Consider the following 19073-nt stretch of genomic DNA (forward strand, 5'->3'; position numbering starts at 1 on the left):
TGCGATTGACTTTCTTTTACTTGCACAAGGCCATGGCTGTGAAGAATTTGAGGGCATGTGTTGCTTGAATCTTTCTGACTATTCACAGTCCATCCATGCCCCGCTCGCAGAATTGCGAAGGTTAACTGGAAACTTACAGGTAGAATCAGGTTTCGGTATTGATGGATGGCTCTCATCATTAGGCCTGGGATCATGGTTACGTTCTGCTGTTAAAGTTAGCATTATAGTGGGCATCATAGCTCTGTTAGTAGTGTTAATTTTGCCATGTTTTTGCATGTGCTTACAGAACATGGCGCAAAGCATGACATCCACTGCATTTAATCAGACTATGCTTTTTCAACAGAAAAACAGGGGAAGTGTGGAGAGCTTTGTGGACAGTTGGTTAGCTGAGAAAGGTCACGTTGACATAATGCCACTGGTTAAGCTAGAAGGGGACAAGTGTAGGAGTCAGTAGTCAGTGCCCAATAACAGGCAAGGACATTCTGCCCTTGGTGCAACAACAGGATAGGGGAGAACATCTTTGGCAGAAATATGAAGAATAGTTTCAATAAAATATCCACAAGAATGCAGAAGTAGGCATAGTTGGCTGACGAGTAACTAACCAATAGTGAGCTCACTTTTGCAATACGTACGAGCCTCATTAACACCAATATAAAGATGTGTACCTATTGGCGGGGCACCAGGGTAGCTATAGATCCAATGGTGTCAGGAACCCACGTCTTAAAAGAGGAACCCACTTGCCGCGGCAAAAAGTCCAAATATGGACCACACTGGACAAATTCAGACCAGCTTTTTTATTTATTAGTACATCAGCCTCAGAACATTGTTAGATGTTAACAGCATGCTGGCCTAAAGGAAAATGCCCCCGAAGGTGGGGTAAAACGGAATGACATAAAACCATCTCAGTTTAGATTTCAACCAATCACACCAAAACAAGACATATTGACAAGCTTTCCATCCAACCATATAAAACATACGTAATAGTAGTTAAAACAAGGACTGGTTCATAAAAGACAAAGAACAGAGCTCTATTCACAGTAACCTTCTAAAGATATACATTAAATAAACTTGTTGCCATCCTAAAGCCAAATCTACAAAGTCTTATTGTTATTTGTCACGTCTACTGCTTGGGAAACTTTTCTGCTTGCTTGGGAAACTTTTCTGCTGTAACAGAACTTCGGACCACATCCTGAGGCCTAAATACTCTTTTTTAACCATTTCCTAAAAACCCTCCGACTTTATGCATTCCCACACCTATCAATAAAATTTGAGATTTGCTGATCACTCATATTGCGTGCCAAATTTCTCCTGCCAATCCCAACACCAGGCCAAGGAATGCAGAGATCACAGATGCTAAGAATGATGCCAGGGTTTCTGATAGGCCCCTCAGAGGGCTAAGGTAAAGGACATGACATACCCAAACACACAGAACGCACAATAGATAAATGACACGATACACACCGGGACTGCTCTTCCCTGCACACCTCAGCACTGTGATCAAAAGTGAGACTTTCCTTTTATGGGGCCTAAGGGGCTGCATCATGGACACCCCCATCTCCAAAGGGGACTCAAAAACCCCTCCCGGTGGGTCCCTACCGTGCGCCCCAATTTCATCCCCTCTGAGGATCATAGCCCTCTGCTTATCTCTCAGACATCTGGGGATGCTGGTCCATGCCAGGTGCAAAGGAAGGCTGCCTCGACATCTGGGAAGTTCCTGCTGGCACTGTTGTTCAACAACTTCCTGTTGTTTCTTAGTCAGCTACAGTAAAGAAAACCAAATATCAATGCATGACCTCTGCATCACACTGGCCAAAACCCAACAATTCTGCTACTCACTGTTCTCCTAAGAATGCCTGGCTCCTGGAGCCACATGCTTTGGCTGTGCTACAAGGCTGACACCGTTGTCACAGGGTACGACTGGGATAAGAGGAGAGGAGGTGATGTGCCATTGCTGAAACCTGAGCAGACCCTCGCTCCTCCTCCCTACTTTCCCGACTCACTGCAACTCCTCGGCTGTTGCTGATGGCCACCCTAGTGACACCTTTAAATAGAAAAGGGAGAGGCTTCAATGCCGAGTCCCGTGATCCTTCTGCAGGGCTCGGGAGAGCGGCAAACCCGGTGCGTCAGCCAGTTGGTGACTGGGACTTTGGCGTGCTCCAAGTGGGTTGCCTAAAGCACAGAAACAGATGCTTAGAGTTGCACCAGAAAGTGAGACTTGAGCATTAACAACTGCTTCTGTACGCTACTCAATGCTCACCTTGACTGCTGATATCCAGCTTTAGTTCCTAAAGAAAAAAAGAACAGTGCTGTAACAGAGTCACACTTGACACTCCCCCTGCAGAAACAAACAGTGACTGACCTGCTCGGGGGAACCTCCTCACACAGGATGGGTGGATGGATTTTGCCCTGGATTTTATTCTCTGCGTCTGACAGAAAACAAGGGCAAAAGTCAAAGGGCTGCAGGATGACTTCACAGCTCCAAACATCTTGTGTCTATCTAGGAATATCATCGAGAGTCCGGCAACACCCCACAAACTACGAGTCCCCGGGACTTGTCCTATTGCAGCTGGCCATGTGGCAGGGCAGAGCAGCTCCAGCACAAATACATGCAGACACCCCTGACACAGAACGTGACAAACGGGTACAATAAACACAACACATTATGCTTGTGGCGAGGGCCTTGAGGGGAAAAGGCAGTGATATCTGACCACGGGGACCCCAGGGACACACCAGGTAACACGGTACACCGGACAACACAATGTGGACCGGAACTGTCCTGCACTGCCTGCCTGAAAGCTGCCATCAAAAGTAGAGCCTCTCCCTTTAGCTGCCCTAAGAGGCTCTTGGAGAAGATTGCTTCTCCCTCAGTTTAGGCCTCAGGACAACAAAAAGGGGGAGGCTACCCTTAATTCAAACCCATAAGAAACATTGTCAAGGTTTTTCCCTTCTGTTTAAACTGGAAAATAATAGAAAATGGGGACTTCCTATCAATTAACACCCCTAACAGCATAGAAAAGGCTGGGTTTCTTTCAACTGAAACCATTAAAATTGCAGGGGAAGCAGAGTCCCTCCCAGTTTGAACACAAAAAATAATGGAAAAGGAAGCTTTTTCCCTTTATTCTAAACCCTTTTTCTCCTAATAACCCCTCTCCTTTCTGGGGCTCTGGGGAGGGACTGACACAGTAAAAGGGGAAAGCTGAAACCCTCTCCTGGAACCCCACTTGCTGCCTGGCCTGCTCAGATGCTGCCCCTTGGCCAAAAGGCTCTTCCCTTGCTGTTTTCTCAAAGTGATGCTCAGTGCCCAGGTGGGTCCGGCTGCTCCCTAGTCCGTGCTGGATGCTCCGGCCATAGTTCCTGGAGGGACGCTTGGGATACCCCTGTTAGTCCCTCTGGCCTAGCAGCTCCCTGTGCAGGTGTGCCCGGGTAACCCTCTGAAAGCAGCTGGTCACACGGGGGCCTGCTGGACATTGGAGTGGGGGCTGAGATGAAGAAAGGTCCTGTGAGGAGCTCCTTCCCCTACACAACCCTTTGTCTGCCCCTTAAACCATGGGGTGCCAGACTTCCTTTTCCAAGGAAATTAACAGCCTTTCCTGTCTGTGTGCCCATGGCCGAAACTGCAATTCGGCCTCCAAAATTGCAGGTAGCAAACGATTTCTCACAGACTGCAGCTACCAACAACAAAAACACTTGCTATCCTTGGACTGCCAAATGCCTCCTGCGAACTGACATCAACACACTGGTGGGGTCAGTTTGGTTTTACAAGGCAAAGGGCCTGTGCCCTGCCCAGGAGCCTGTTGGCCTGAGTGGGCTGCGCATCCTAAAATTCCAAACAGCAGAGGATGTCTCCCAGACCCAAGCTGCCACCACTTCCAACTCAGGCTGCCTGGCAGTGCCAAGCACCTCCTGCAAACTGACATCAGGAAACTGGGGTGAGTTTTGTTTCCTGTGGAAAAGAGCCGGCATTCATGCCCTGTTTAGCTGGAGAGGACAGCTGAAAGCAATGTTCTGATGTTCTGTTTGGACGATGAGCAATCTGGTCTCAAATTTGTGATAACTTGGAGGCACCATTTTTGCCTTGGCTCTGCACTCCAGGGTCAGCAGTGTTCAGTAGAGGGTTTTCAACCCACTTAGGAGAGTCAAGCTTTTGAGTTGCACTTGAGGCAAACACCTGATTTATTGCTTAGTTCAAAAAATTACTTCCCACAGTGTCTGGTGGGGCTGTGTGCTGATGAGGTTAGTGAGTCAAATCCAGGGTCTGGATTTGAAATAGCTTGGTAAAGAGTAAGATTCATAACTGTTGTAATTACACAGAGTAGCAGTGGGGTAATTAAGTTCTTCATCTTGGAAACAGAGCTAACCTGTTAGTGTCCAGACAGCCCTGCAGTAGCTGGGAGGTTGATGATTGCTGTAGTGGTGGTTTATTTTGCTAATGATTTTTGGAAAGCTGGTCCATCAGCTGAGGTTATTTGCATCTGCAGATCAGCACAATCAGTTTGGTGGTGGTAATGGATTGTTATTCCTATTTGATTGCTATGCTGAACGTATCAACCTGATCTCAGGGAGTGCAGGGAAAGGAAAAAAGGGGATGTGAGAATACTCAAAGCATGCTTACGGACGCAAACATGCAGATAGCCCATGCAGTCCATGATGTGAATGTGAGTATATGTTGACTAAGGGATGATTGAAATTCCAGCTAGTGGGATAACTGCAGAGATCAGCCATGCCTAGGAAAGTCTGCCATCTCCTGTTGCACCTTGAAGTAGCTTCTGTACCCACCATAACCCTGATTTTCTTTTCCCGATGTCCCTTGGACAGGTGCACTCACTGCAAGCAGCTAGAGCACTGCTGCTATGTACAGCCTGATGCGTTTTTGCAGCATGGGCTGTTAGATGTTATTTTGAACCTTACCGATGTGTTAGGATTTTAGCTTTTTTATTTTTCTTACATTTGTAGTCCTGCAGCCTGGCAGCTGCAGAGGTGTGAAACGCTGACACACCAGCTGCCAGCACCATTTACATCATCAAGATTGGTCTCTTAGGACAATAATGGATGTAGGACAAATGATGATGGTGAGCTGAAAGTGCTATTACTCATTATTGAAACTTTGGATTGCTCTCTGGCCAGTGCTAAAACTATAAAGCTAGCAGCCAGTGGACAAGCCCTCAGTAACCTTTGCCACTGAACTAAAAGCTTTTGGAGGGGAACAGAAGTGCTATAAATCTTGTGGGTGACGTTTAACATTTGTCAGAGAAACACTTTGGACTTATTTTAATCTCTTCAGTTTGGAAAGTTCATAATAACAAATAATGGGTGCCTTGAACCCAGGCAGTGAATCCCCCGCCTCTCCCGGCTCCAAATGGAAACTCAAAGTGACCCCTTAATAGAAAGGGCAGCTCTGTTCATCACTGCTTCTCGTGCACTGTGTGGTCTCCCAGTCACTGCTAAATGGATACAATCTTTGCAGTGTTTACACTTGCTGCCGGTTACTGCAATGACACGGGAGCTTGCAAATGTTTTTACTTGATTTTTTTTTTCCAAAAAAGCTGTCCATTAATCTTCCTCAGTGCTCAGAAGAAATGTAAATTATTTACCATGCGGATGTTATAGGGGATTGTTTCTGCATTAACATTTCATTTGGGAGTGTTAAAACTGTCTCTCATGCTAAGTTATGCATTGGGTTTATCAGGTGATTCGTCCAGGGATGAATCCTATCCAAACACACATCTACTAGCACCTCTTCTTCTGCCCAGATGCTTCCCTACGATGAGTGTCCCGTGCTCCAAGTGAAACAAATGCTGGGCCAAGGTGAGTAACCTTATAAAGTGTACTTTAAAGCTAAATTTTGCTACTCACCTAAATGAGAAGCAGTCTCAGCTGGACAAAGAAAAAGGGATTTTGTGCCATGCCATTAGTATGTCTGATGTTTTTAGCTGGGCTTATTCAGGCCATGCTGATCTCCTTGATGAGAGGCTTTACTGGTAGGTAGATCAGTCACTACTGCACTAGAACAGATTCACAAAGAGTTGCTAAGCCTAATTTAAAATTAGTATATCAGGAAAAAAGTGACCTTTTAATTGTCCCAGTGGTATCCAAGTGAAAGATGCAGGGACAGTTTCATGACAGGACAAGAGGACACAGTCACAAGCTGTGCCGGGGGAGGTTCAGGTTGCGCATTGGGAAGAATTTCTTCACTGAAAGGGTTGTTAAGCATTGCACTGGACTGCCTGGGGAGGTGGTGGAGTTCCCATCCCTGGGGTTCCTGGAAGTGTCCAAGGAATGACTGGAGGTGGCACTCAGTTCTGTGGTCTGGTTACCAGAGTGAGAATCAGTCACTTTGAGCAGTGATTTCCCCCCTCTCTCACCCACAATTAACCTTCTGTGACTGCACAACAGAGGAGGTTCCAAAGTGCTCTGAGAGCATCTGCTGAAAAGCATTGGATAAACACACTGTAGAAAGAGCACAAACCTTGACCACCACCATTTCCCTGCTCCATGTTAATGCATGACTGGGGGAAGTGCATGTATAAATAAAAGCCAAACTGTGATATTGAGGTGCCTGCAGCGTGTTCTCCAGAGAAGAAATGTTTGAGCAGTGGCTTGGAAAGAAGAGGTTGAGACCCTGCAGTGCTCTCAGTTTGACCAGAGAAATGAATCTGTTACTGGAAATACTGAGGTTCAGTGTTGCCAACCAGCCTGCACATACAGTACCAGTTTTATTGATACGTGCATAAGACTAACGATGACACCTCTGTACAACGAATCGCTGGGTGCCATTTAACTAACGCTTAAAGCAGCCACTTTTAAAAGATTGCTTTCAGGCACAGCCCACCCAGCAGAACAATATCATCTCAAGCACTCTCCAAGTTGCCGACAATTGGGAATTCTTGCCTTGTAGCAATATAATTATACAACACTAGTGGAAGTCAAACAAGAGGGCATTCAGCACCTGATTGTGCTCTCTGGCTCTGTCTTGCCTTCACTGGTTTTACTGGTACCTCCATGTACAATCGTGTCTCTGGGCATTTGGTCTCCTTGAGTGCCTGAGGTACTGGCTTCAGATTTGGTTGCTGGTGTGCAAACAGAATTAACTGTGAATCAAGATTTTGGGTTACTCTGCAATCTTCTGTATTACTGTTTAAATAAAAGTTGATCGCCTTTTTATAGAATGTTCTTATCATGACAACAGGAGATGCATTAATATAATTTGTCACTGAAAGTGATAGAGTGAATTAAGGATTTGTATTCCTGTTCAATAATGAGCGAGTGATTAAGTTTTGTGCGAGTGCAAGAAACTTCTTCCCATACTGAGGATACAGTCAATTTTCTTTTTTCTGACTTCTCCTCATGTTTCTGCTTTCTACTTGTTAGTCAGCACACAGGAACAAGTGCCAGCAGGGAGTAATAGGAGAAAATGTAGATTTCTTTTTGACAAGGATATTTTTACAAGGATCTGTACCAGATCTCATCTAGAATAGGGCAACGCCCTTCAACCCTCACTGCTCCATAACTGACCGAGGGTAAGATGGGTAGGGGACAGAGACATTTACTGTCCAGTGCATAGCTGCCCTGTCACACAGCTGGGTGGCTGGAGACTGCTGTGTGTGCTGACCACAGGGACCAGCTGCTTGGGTCTCCATTTCTGAGCTTTGTGCATCCCTGTAACTGGAGGATATGGGAGAAGCAGGGAGAGAGTATCTAGCCACCTCTCTCTTCCAGAAGCGACCTGTTAAATTAATAACCTGTTTCATCTCTATACATCCAATGCCTATCCCTCCACCTAATCTCTCCACCTCTGGGTAAATCATCCTTCTGTTAGAACTGCAGCATTCTTCCTAGGAAAAGGGTGAATAGTGATGAGTGGTAAACTGAAAGCAGAAAATAGATCACTCATGATATGGCTATTAGTACATTTGCTATTAAGTCAGATATTCCTTAGAAGTCCCTTAAACTTTATCTCCTGACATTACAAGCTTGATAGCAATTCAGGGTGTTTATGGTTCCTATTAAATGAATCTGCTTCTCAACACTAATTTTGAGCTAATGGAAGGTCATCCATATGATGGAAATTCTACTGTCTTAGACCCTGGTTCCTCAATATGATCTCACTAGAAGATCAGGGCTTACCCTGCAGGAGATTTATATCTAAAGCACCCAAGAGCTTTAGGAGCATAAATCCTGTTGACCAATCAGCAGAAACTCCTCAATGTGCTAACACCTTCAGCAGGAAACAACAACCTTCCCCACATCTGCAGGCAGAGAGTTCATTTTGAAGGAGCTTGTGGCAATAAATCCTCTAAATACTTTTGAAAGTCTTTTCCAGAACAGACAAAACAGGTTTGTGGGCTGCAGGGAGCAGATGTATCCTGTGCACATCATATATATATTGCTGCATCATGACATCACAAAACGGCTCGAGCAGTCAGCTCTTCCCCCTTTTCTGATATGGTTGCAGCTTAATGTTGAACTACTAGAGTAAAAGACACAACAGAGCCAAGGATATAGAGCTTTATAATTGCTTTCTCCCCATTGCCTTCTCTGCAAGCTCCCATCTTTTATCCTCCACTTGCTCCTCTTGCTCTCCTGCCGCAGCTGGTGAGAATGGGGCCAGGTTTATGAAGACATCCCCTGCTCATGTCAAAAGTGACACAACCCAATGCAATCTAGAGCTCCCCGTGTTGTGAGCCTCTGATAACTATATTTATAATCCAGTCATGCTGAAAAACACAAACATAACTTCTGTCTGACCTTCTCTATTAAACCATGAGGACTTTTTTTCCACTGGGATTTCTAATACCTTGACATATGCAGTATTTTGTCTGGTGGCATTTCCTCTGCTGCTCCTAATATTATTTCTGTGGCCAGGCTATGCATTGCAAATCTCTCAGCTTCAGCATGGTGTAAGAGCACCTTTCAAAGGTGCCTGCTGGTAGCCCTGGGTGGATCTGTGCAGGAAGGGCAAGGGCAATGACTTGCAAGTGATGCTGGAATAGTCTCTGAAGAATAAGTGTAAATGATTGCTTTATGATATGTTGTTAAGGTAGAGGTAATGAGAAAATCTCCTGCTAGCTCTCAAGCCTTTCACCTTTGCAGTCTCTGAGCAGCTTCAGGCTATGACCTCATCATCAGGATCCCAGTTTATAGGATACAGAGGTTAAAGCATCTGCTCAAGATCCTTCTGAAAGGCAACAAAAAGGGCAGGAATGAAATCCAGGTTTCATGACTCTCCCTGTGCCCCAGAAGCCTAATTCCCACTCTTACCTTTTGCTTCTAAAATCAGGCACTTCCCACGAACTGTTTCTCTGTTTATGGAATTGTGTTCAATGTTATCAGCAGAAACCCTTCAAAACACACTCACATAAGCCAAAGTGTCTTTTGATCAGGTTTGACCAAAAGATCTGCACCCACAGAAATGACTGGTGGCAGAGGGTGGTGGCGAGCCCACCCTGACCGTCCTCTTTCTGGCACTGATGTGCGTTTGAAAACAGGTGTGGGTACATGCTGCTCTGTTAGTGCCAGTCGTACCTATGTCTTCTTTTCAGGACTACTAAAGACCTCTTGATGTTGGGGGGGTATAGGTCAGACTAGATGCCAGCCTCTTCCTCGGTACAGCTGTCCACCTTCTGGGGCCCAAGGCTGCACAGACACGCAATGTTAATGAAGACTTCTGTCTACATGAATAATTGCCATGCAAATGAGGCCTTGACCTGGTTTTCTCTGGACTAGAAGAAATCTCAACTTGAAAGTTTATCAGCTTTGCCCAATATCTGAGTAGGAGGAAGCCAGCCTTTGCCTGAGAGATCACTTCTGGATTTGGGGATTCCCATCCTGCACTGGCCTGGGCAGTCTCGTGTGAACTATGTTGTTTATTGTTTCTTGTAATTAGTCCCATTTTTGAAGCTGGTGAAGTCATCAGCTTCAATTTGAATGTGTTCTGTCTTGGTTCAGACCAAACTCTTTTAGAAGCTATGCATAATTTGTGGGTTGGTTATACCCACTTCCAAAGCACAAATGAATGAATGGAATTCCTTTGTAAGCTGGCTCAGACATACACTAGCACCTCTAGCAGAGTAGGAGTCATGAAACATTCTCCTGGTAGAAACGGCCGTGTCCAAGTTCGGCTGAGAAGCTATATTTGACCTTACAGGTTATGCTGTCATATGATGAAACTGTGCAAATCAGGTAGGTAGTAGTGTTGCAGTGTTTTCTTGTGTCTGAGCTACCACATTCAGCTACCACTAAACCTTATAAATAAGCCTGGCCTAGATTGCTGGTGCTGTTATGTCAGCAAAGAGCATGGAGCACCAGTCTTATCTAAGAGTGCTGTGCTGGCAGGGCTCCTGGTGCAGAGGAGGGAATCTAGCTCAACTCTGTGCTGGGAACTCTGATTAGTGTATGCCTTGTCTGCTTCAATAGCAAGAAAATTGCATTTGCTCAAACTTTTTATTAAACACTTAAATCAGGCTTTGGTAGGTTTGTTGCTTTTGCCTGTTTTGCTGAGGCAGGGAGAAGGAGTATGTTGTTACAGCTTGGGACTGCACTTGAGAAAAGTTAACTTCTAAACCAGCCCAAACTGAGCATTTTTCCCCATCTGATGTTGCTTCGCTGCCATCAGACTCTGCAGTGCCCCAGAAGAAGAAGATGGGATGGGCTTCTCTACCCCATATATACCTTCACATCACAAGTTAATTGGTATGGGAGTTGCTTTTTTGCACAGACCATCCTTTTTCACAGCCTATAGGAAAAGAGAATCCTTGCCTGGTGTCTCACTGGTGGTCTCTAAAAGTCCTTTAGAAATTCATTTAGAAATTCATTCCTCCCAGGGTCTCTACAGGCTCTTTGGATTTCTGCATGGCCACCGCCCTTGTCAAGGTCCATTCAAGGAGTGTTTCACTGCTCTGGAACCCTGTGCCATAGCCCTGTAGCTCGAGTATCCCTCATGCATTTAAAATATCCTTTATGGCTGTAAGGAAAGAGAAAATTAAAGAGAATGGCACTTACAGGACATCAATGATACAAAGGACCTCTTTATCCAAGAGGCATCTCGGCATTTGGGGCAGTATTTTACCTGTTTAAATGGCTTCTTCTAGAGCTCTTAAGTACACTGTTGTGCCAGCTAAGTATGGATTTTTAATGAAGCCCCCTCCTTTCTCCCCTCTTTTGCACATAACTATAATTTTAGAGGTTAAGAAATCCCCTTAATATCTAGTGAGAGGTTTAATGCTATATGCTCTTTAAAGAGCCCCCCCCTACCACTGTGCTGTATTAATAGCTCTGAGATGATAATTTTTACAATCTTCTAGGACTGATGTCTGGTGTTAACATTTCATGATTTTGTCAAAGGAGCAGGGGGGATGGGAGCTATACCTGTCAGCTGATATTTTAACATGTGGCTTTAATCATTTTAATTAACACAACTACATGGAAAGAACCCCGCAAAACAAATCCAACAGGCAAAACCCAATATGTAAGCCTTTTTACCTGGGGAGGGTGAGTGGCTCCCACTGCTGCAGTGTGGGTGTTCCTCATTCACAGCAAATGGAGCATCACTGCAGAGCCCCATGTTAGGCTGTGGTCATGGGGGCCCACAGATGCCTTGGTGACAGATGAATATGCAGGAGAGGACGACTTCAGATCTTTCTGTTTGCATAATTCATACATCAAGTAAACATCTGAGTAAGGTTTCTATGGTATCAGGGTTGTACATCATCCTGGCCATGTGTGCATTTAGAAAAACACACCAAAACTTGCAAAGTACCAGGTTTTGACAAGCAAGACTGAAGACAGAGTTCTGCTCTTGGTGTGGACCATGTTTTGTGTCTAAGAGCACCACTGCTAGCTGTGCTTATGACCCTTGAGAGGTGGTTCTGCCATCTCTCAAGGTGTCATTTCTCAAGGTGATCAAGTGTCAGACTGGATCACCTCCTGCAGTGGTTTGTTGTAGAAGGGTGGTAGAATGTTTAAGAATAATAGAAGGGAAAGGGCATGGGTGTGGTGCTGCTTCAGAAGCACTCTCCCACACACCTTTTCTGCCCATATCCAAGGCTGTCCTTGAACCTACCCCAGGCATTTCTTGGGCATTGCACTATTTAGGGCCACCTCTTCTCTGCCTGTTGTGACATCCTGAGGTCAGTGATGAGTCCTTGAATCACATGTACATTTCATGATCAGTACATTTCACGAGTGATACATTTTCAAGCTGACTCAGCCAGTTTATAAATTTGGTGCTTAGCTACTGTTCTCCACTTTTCAGTCATCACTATGCAGGTTTTTGCAGCAATGTGCCCTGGCAGCTGCCCTGGGGAGGGCAAGTAGCTCTGGACCTGTGTATTGGTTTTTTCCCTACAGAAATGAAGACTTGTATAAAATATATATTAATGCTGAAAAGCACTAGGGATTTGATTATTTGCCTTCCATTTTACCCCTTAACTCCCTTGTATACAAGGCCTTTGGGGTCTGGAGATGCACACCCTCCTTTTGTGCCCTGCAGAAGCATCCTTGCTTTACTGTTCTCCTGCAGCTGCTCTGAAGTCAACCTGGCTCTGGCTGCTCATGCTGCAGACACCTCCACTTTGCTTTGTGACTCTTGTGAGAAGCTGGGCTGGGGCTGCAGCCACACAACCCAGCAGCAGTGGCAGCCCCTGTGCCTCACCCCTGTGATCTGCGCTGCCGTTGACAACAGCCTCCGCTTTGAAGGAGCATTCAAAGCCTCTCGGGGCTAGTCGGGAGATGACTTCAGACCCCTCTGGTTTAGCACATGGCATTTGGTGGGCAAAGATCCTTTCATTAAAACTGATAGATGACACATTTTTGCAATATTTACAATTCAAAGTGTTCTGATCAAAGTGCTGGAAATTAGGATGTTGATATGAGATAAGTACCTTTTTTCCCAGCGTTTGCACCAGAAAAGAGCATGCAATCTGCTTTCCCTTTGTGTGCCCCATGTCAGTTGCAAGCATTTCTACATAGCTGATGCCTGTAGATATATTTGCTGACTCCTAATGTCAGCAAATCCCAGTACGATTAGGCCTTGAGGTGACAAAACAAAGCCTTGACTGTTACGCGCTAGGTAACTCAGTGCTGAGATAAAACCTAAAAATAAACCCCAGTAGCCTTTTAATGGAACTGAGCACAGCACAAAATAAATTTTTATAAGTTGTTAGGTCCTTGCAGCAAAAGGGAGAACTATAAAATCCTCTTTGATGGCTTTTTAATGGCAGTTGTTTCATTTAAATCTTTTAGTGAAGCAGGTTACATAGCAAAAGCAGAACAATGAACAGTAAGAAAATGTGTGCACCCTGTGCAACAACCACAATTAAATGCTCAGCAGAAACTTGAGGATATCAGCCCCAGGTTGTCTCCTCAGGTTTCCATCCCCAGCTTTCCAAGGAGTGCAGCTCTCATCCCTAGTCACCCCCTGCTGGTTCTATCTTGACTTTCTCGGAATCACAGAACAGTGTAGCTTGGGAGAAAAAAATCATCTTGATCCGTCGCCCTGCCATGGGCAGGGACACCATTCACTAGATAAAGCCCCATGCAACCTGGCCTTGAACACTACCAGGAATGGGGCAGCCACAGCTTCTCTGGGCAATCTGTGCCACTGTCCTACCACCCTCATTCTAAAAATACTCTTTCTTTTATCTAATCTAAATCAACTCTCTTTTATTTTAAATCCCTTACCACTTCTTCTGTCATAACTTGTCCTTCACGTTGGACAACTTCATAACTATTTCCCTGCAAACAGTCTCCAGAGCTGACCTTTTTCTATAGGATATTGCCCTGTTTCAGCACAGTAAAACTGTTTCTCCCTGGTTTCTCTGAATGAAATGAGAGGTGTATGAGATGGTCTCAGCACATTGGCCTTCCTGATTCAGGCCTTGCTGTGGACTTTGCAGATGAAATTCAAGTGTCACCAATAGCTGAACTAATAACAAACCTGCACAAAGGGATTTCCCAGTCTGTGCAACCCTCATGCCCCCAATGTTGCGAAACCATGTGCCATGGAAAACATACGAGTTAGGTACATGAGGAGACGGCAGGCAAGCTGGGAACTGTCTCTTGAGGCCCAAGCCCACTCCAGCCAAAATGAAGAGTGGGGAAAGGAGTGGGCTCTGAGTACCCCCTGGTGCCCTACAAGCAGTGTTGAGTGGCTGTGTTTTGTGGGTGGAAATCTCCAACATTTGTCAGGGCTTTCTTCCTGTTTGCTGTGCTTTAGGTGCCAGTATGGTGGGGCCAGCTCAGTCTGCTGGGATGGTGCCAGGGAGAGGAGCCCTTCTCAGAGGGGGTTTGGAAATACATGTTCCTCTGTGTGTTCCTCTGAGCTGAAGTAGACTTTGCATCTGGTTTGGAAGATGAGAGAGGGTTGTGATGATTCCAGCTCATCTCCCAGCAGAAGATTACTGTTGAACAGTAATTAATGAATTAATAATGAATAATACTCTTTCACAGGGCCTTTGTTTAGAAATGGACTTATCTTCAAAGCTATCATAACACTGATGCTGGATATAAAGAATGAGAAATGTCTGTAAATGCTTCCCTAAAATATTTATAAGCGATATGCTGGAAACCCTACCCACCACTCTAAACTATCCCAGTCCCAGAGGTGTTATAGGCAGCTTCATCCTGGTGGTCACAGGCCAGCTGACCCTGTTGGACATCAAGGGAGGACCTTGGTGCAAAACATTTTCCATACAGTCATCAAGAAATTCCTTCAGCTTGATTATAAATGTTGGACTTAAGCTTTTTGACAGTACGCTTCTAATAGAAGCCAACAGTCTACCAAAGTGAAATAAAAATTTACTCTGGTTAGTTAATTCCATTGGAAATACTTTCTTCTTTGTCTTTTTCTTTGAATATGAGAATATGAGAAGTAAATCCAAGCTCACGTTTTCCATTGATCTCAGATCAGAGGTAAAACAGCTAGAATTTTAATGTCACACTTTACAGTGATGTAATCAAACCAAATTTCTGATATCAATTTCTTCATAACTGACCTTTCCAGATGAATGATATGTTGCTACACTGCTCCATAAACAGTCATTTCCAATGGAAAGACAAGACTAACCATTCTGATCACTTTAATTAATCTTCCTCCATTCTGCTCTCACCCAGTAGACTTACAGCAAAGTTTAGGAGGCAGCAGCTCAGCTGTTGAAACCCATCACCAAACTGAGGGTCAATGATAAGTACAGGGGAGAAAACTTCTTTCTAGGTAATGCAAAAGAAATATACATACACAAAGAATTCTTTTGAGTCTACCACTTTCTGTGCTGTCACCCTCTTTTAACACCTGGACACAGCCTCAGGACATAACCATCTGCTGATGGTAGGTGAGTCATTCGCATAGGAATGGATGAGAAGGTGACAAACAGTGCTTGGTGACGTCTTAACATGAGCATGAGGGAAAAATGGATGAGCTGTGAAAAAGAAATGCTGAGTTTATACAAAGCTGATTTTTTTAATAACTGTGAGCAGCTGGAAACATTACTAGGATCCTTACTATATGTAAACACAAACACATAGAATGGATAAAGAGTAACATCACACTGAACTTTTAGCCAGGAAGCTCCATTTACTCTTTAGAAATTACAGACAGAGACAGTATTGTCAAACAACCATTTGTCTCCTTTGGGCTGGCAGCAGAGGAATCACCAAAGCTTGGGGTGGGCCAGCTGCTTGTCAAATGCAGTAGCAGTTTAGATGTTACTTGACTTTCCTCTGAGATCCCCATAGATCCTGCCAAAAGTCTGATGTAAGTAGTGGTTCAGTAGAAAAGTGCATTGAGATCACCAACCCCCATGACAAGTCCCATTTCAGCGGGACACCTGAAGATCACCTCTGTAATTCCTTACTGGTCTTTCATCCTGCTCCAGTAGGTAACTGCATGCACATCAAAGTTCCTGCAGTGCCATCATTCTGAGCAAAACATCAAAGACAACAAAACATCCCTCTGCGGACAGGGCTGAGGTAAAGGAGAGTGCTGGGAAGAGCATTGCAAGGTGTTGAAGGTTAGGGCTGACCAAGGATCACCCCTTCACTGATACCTCTCTGGTGTTTTGTACAGTCAGCCTGTGCTTGATGAAACTCAGGATCCCAGGAAATTATTCCCTGAATTAATCAGGCATGTTGCCAGGAGAGTAAATAAGTCATAAGATCCACACTTTATGTTACAAGCTGCATTTATTTATTTTTTTCTTAATCCCTCATTACTGCCCAGGTAAGATGTAATGCCTATATCAATCCAGCCAAAGGCATAGAAACATAAACCCCTTTGACAGTAATTTCAAAAGAAAGAGAAATACATCTGACAATAAATTAGTGTCATACCAGCCAGGCTGTCTCCCTAGGAGGGAAGCTGAGGGACTTTGAACTGCTGCTTTTGTGTTGTGGCGTTGGTGTTCAGAGGGTCCTTTTTGACATCTCAGCCTCTCATCCCCGAGTGACATGACAAGCAGCTTGTCACCAGCTCTGCCAGATGCCACTGGGAGAAGTCACAGTACACTCCTCCACCTTTGGAAATGCCAATCATGGCCACGTCCTGTGTGGGGACTTGCTTGTCACTCCCCTTCAAAGACACCCATCTCCTGAGGGATGGCTCTGAACACTTCTCATTGTGGAGGATGCAAAGGAAAGGGAAAACCAAGACTGAAGAATCCTGGCTGTTCCTCAGTGTCTTATAGAAAGGCACTTTTGTATCCTGCTTGGGGCAAGCTGAAAAGTCCTCTGCAAGCATAGAAATAGCTCCAGGGGAAAGGTGTCTACAGTAAGTTGCGGGACCATCAGGTTGGTCCTCTGTGCATGGTTTCCTCCGAGAAGGCAAAGCAGGTGTCTGCTGAAATTGGTGATAAGCCAGTGGAGAACTGGAGCTATTGGGATTTTTGGAAAGGAAATGTCTCTTTAGGTTCTTGTGAAGGCAGTCTATTCCCTAAAACCTGGGGTAGTCGCTGGAGGCTGATTTTCCTTACAGAAACGCAGCCTAAGAGACAGGAGAAAGGAGAGAAAGGAAAGGTAAGAAAGGAGAGGTCTGGTGTTGAAGGGTTGAAATTTTGGGGTGTGATGCAGTGCAAGAGGGGCAGGGATTTGAAGCAGCAGAGGGTCCATACAGCTGTGTGTGATGCACAGCACATGTGACATAGTGTGTGAAGAAGGAGGGTGTGATGCACAAGGCTTGCCAGATCTCTGAATCCTTTAAAAGAAAATTATAGCAAACAGATGGGGAAGCTCCACTAGGTCCCCTGCAGACAGCACCTCTGGGGAGATCCTCTGTGAAGGGGCAGCTTCAATCCACACCCTGCCAACAGGCCCTTAGTCCCTCTGGTGACTGAAGTGACCTCTTCTTTCTCCATGCATACTTTTGAAGTCCTGCTGGGGGATGAAATGTGCTGTTATGCAGAAGGGGTGCACAGTGCAGGGCTGTCTAGGAGCTACAGTTTGTAAGTGAGACGAACGTTGTCTCTACCCAAAGGTGCTGCTATGGTGAACATCCTTTGGGCTTTGGTGCAGTCATTTTTGCAGGGCTAGCATCTTCAGGTCCCAACCGAGATAGCAGGCCCTGTTGTATTCTCCGTCTGAGTGGTATTTTGCTAAATCAAGCCCAGCTGTGAGGATGTGGGACAGGGAGGTGGAGGGGGAGGCGCAAGGGAAGGATGCACAGGATGTATGTAACAGTTTCAGAGCATGGCTGCATGCAGTGGGCATATCCATGTTTGTGTCCTGTTTCTGGGTCCCTGGCTCGGCTGGATGTAACAGTGTCATGACAGAAGGGGTACAAAGGCCTTCATATTCCAGGGTCCCAGGGAGATTGTGGTGTGAGCAGTAGGATAAAATGGAGAAGGTGAAATGGGACATGTACCAGTGTTCAGACAGCAGAGAAATGACCAGAACTGGGGCAGAACCTGGATGTTCTGTGGTTCCAATCCCACTCTTGCGCAAATGTGGGGGTTTTTCTCTAACAAATTACTTATATTCATTTTCCACAAAGCAGCCTGGGCTATGTGTGCTGACAAGTGGCCCAGGAAAATAAACTCCAAATAAGCAGTCACAGATCCCCTTAATCCTGAGAAAAGATCCCTTGACCTTGCCTGGTAGATAAATGTTTAGTCTGGCAGGAGAGGGGTCCCGTCTCCCTTCCACCAGGTGTGTTTGGGGTGTTTAGTTCTTGGATCTATGGATGCTCCTTGCAAATATACAGGGTTGAAGCTTTTGGAGTGTGATGAGGATTTGGCCTAGCTTATGCAGGTTGACATGTTGGGAAATGGTCAGCTTTCCCAATCTTGCTGCTGGCGGACAGGAGCTCTGTGCTGAAGCTGTGTGCTGGGACTGCCAGGGTCAAGGGTGTGCCTGGCCATGCAGACCAGGGCTGAGGTGTGCATAGGCATAAGCAGGGCAAGACAGATGGAAATTAGGGAATGGCACAGCAGTGAGGTGTTTGTAGGCACCTATGACTGCAGCCAACAGGCTTGAAATACTGTCACTGGTGCTTAGTTGTGACAGAAAAGGGTCAAACAAGTGGTCGTGCATGCAGGTCACCTCTCAATCCCTGTTTGGCTTGGAGCAAAGGAAGCTGGAGGGTCAAGGCGGGCTGAGAGTCACTTGCTTGGCATTTGCTGCCACCAGTTAATAACACTGTTTCCTCGCAAAAAATCCCTCTGGCAGGCAGAGTGCCTGGAGGTGCCTCCGTGGCTCCCCTCCAATGGACGTGAGCCAGAACAATAGGCATTGCTCCCAAAATAAGCAAGTTCCTCGGGATACCCACTGCACCTGTATCAGTGCAAAGGGAAGTTGCTCTCAGTGCAGGAGCACAGAAAGAACAGCAAAAGTGAAGGAAAACACAAGAAACTGCCCAAGTTAATGAGACAGAGCACTGGGGATTAGCATAACTATGTTGCTTTAAAAAAAACAATTTAATGCCAACATCAGTTGCTGAGCATCTCTTCCCTCCCCACTCTTGCATCAAATAAGCTCCCACTTTCCAGCTCAGTGGACATGCTTTGCAAAGACTAGATGAAATGATGGACTTAGGCCTCCTAACTAACATTAGAGGAGAGTAAAATATAATTTACTGGTATTTAGCAGCA

General features: G+C 45.4%; 1 long non-coding RNA gene across 2 annotated transcripts; it reads right to left on the reverse strand.

Annotated features, from left to right (window-relative positions):
- Positions 1-738: 738 nt before the first annotated feature.
- Positions 739-11625, reverse strand: LOC113460274 (uncharacterized). 2 transcript variants are annotated; one of them, XR_012583193.1, is made up of 5 exons: positions 11479-11625; positions 2360-2426; positions 2258-2285; positions 1837-2169; positions 739-1759 (listed from the first exon to the last, which is right to left on the reverse strand). It is a non-coding gene; the product is annotated as an uncharacterized LOC113460274 (long non-coding RNA). The 2 variants fall into 2 exon arrangements; XR_003382079.2 differs by having other exon boundaries at positions 739-2169.
- Positions 11626-19073: the final 7448 nt, after the last annotated feature.

The sequence above is a fragment of the Zonotrichia albicollis genome, chromosome 19, assembly GCF_047830755.1.
Source record: "Zonotrichia albicollis isolate bZonAlb1 chromosome 19, bZonAlb1.hap1, whole genome shotgun sequence".
In the NCBI taxonomy this organism is placed as follows: domain Eukaryota; kingdom Metazoa; phylum Chordata; class Aves; order Passeriformes; family Passerellidae; genus Zonotrichia; species Zonotrichia albicollis.